This window comes from Silene latifolia, chromosome 9 (assembly GCF_048544455.1).
Source record: "Silene latifolia isolate original U9 population chromosome 9, ASM4854445v1, whole genome shotgun sequence".
NCBI lineage: Eukaryota > Viridiplantae > Streptophyta > Magnoliopsida > Caryophyllales > Caryophyllaceae > Silene > Silene latifolia.
The window spans coordinates 39,443,173-39,444,447 of NC_133534.1; the positions used below are offsets into that span (position 1 = coordinate 39,443,173).

Genomic DNA, 1,275 nt, shown 5'->3' on the forward strand with positions numbered 1-1,275 from the left:
TTCTTTTGCATTGGAGGACCGCTTTTTGAACATCAAAGACTTGGTCATTGGATTGATTGTATGGAGGTTGATTTTGATAACCTTGGCTTTGGTTGTAAAAGGGTCTTTGAGCTTGGTTTCTCATTGGAGGTGGGGTGTATGTTGGTTGAGGGTTTTGAACATTTTGGCTTTTGTATGAAAGGTTTGGATGGAATTTGGTATTCTCATTGTAATAGTTGGAATAAGAGGTGCCACTTTTGTATGCTTGGAAAGCATTCACGTGTTCACTTGTTCCCCTACATTCACTTTGGTCATGTCCCAAAGTTCCACAACTCTCACATACTCCACTTGGGATTGATGATGATGCCACCATAGCATTAACATGTTGCTTGGGTGATTTGGAGGCCTCTTCAAGTTTAGCCATGGCCTTCTCAAAATTTAAAATAATGGTGTCAATGTGAGCACTTAGTTAAGCACTTAATTGAGTAATGGAATCTACCTCATGCTTTCCTCCTCTAGTAGCCTTCCGAGGCCTACTATATTGCGAGTTATGGACCGCCATTTCTTCAACTTTGTTCCATGTTTGATTGTCATCAACTTCGGTGAACATATCATTGGATCCCATATTGAGAATGTTTCGGGAGTCTTCATATAGACCATTCCAAAATTGTTGTACAAAGAACCACTCGCTAAGTCCATGGTGTGGACAAGATCGACAAAGGTCCTTGAATATCTCCCATGCTTCGTACAAAGATTCCTCATCCCTTTGTTTGAACCCGGTGATTTGGGCTCTCAACATGTTAGTCTTTTCCGGAGGATAGAATTTCTTGTAGAAAGCAAGTGCCAATTTCTTCCAAGAATCAATACCAAGAGTAGCCTTGTCTAGGCTTTCCAACCATTGTTTTGCGGTACCAATCAAAGAAAAAGGGAATAAGACCCATCGGATTTGGTCTTGAGTAACTCCGGTTTGAGAAATCGCTTCACAATAGTCACAAAAAGTCTCCATGTGTGAGTGAGGGTTCACTAGGCATCCCCCCAAATTGACTTCTCTCAACTAGTTGTATTAATGCGGATTTGGCAATGAAATTACCGGTTAAATATTGTGGTGTAGGAGTATCATTTGGTAGGTTCTCCTCGGTTGGTACGGAATGTGATGAAAATTTAGGCATTGTGGGTTGATATTGTGGTGGGTTTTGTATTGGGTTTCCTCTCCTTCTCTTGCAAAAGGGTTGATAAACTCAATGTTATTTGGTTTAATGTCCACAATTTCTCCAATACCTCTTAAAGTACCTCTAG

General features: G+C 40.6%; 1 non-coding gene across 1 annotated transcript; it reads left to right on the forward strand.

The window, feature by feature from the left end:
- The first annotated feature begins 671 nt into the window (after positions 1-671).
- LOC141603793 (small nucleolar RNA R71) lies at positions 672-778 on the forward strand. The gene has a single exon (XR_012525643.1). It is a non-coding gene; the product is annotated as a small nucleolar RNA R71 (small nucleolar RNA).
- The last annotated feature ends 497 nt before the right edge of the window (positions 779-1,275 follow it).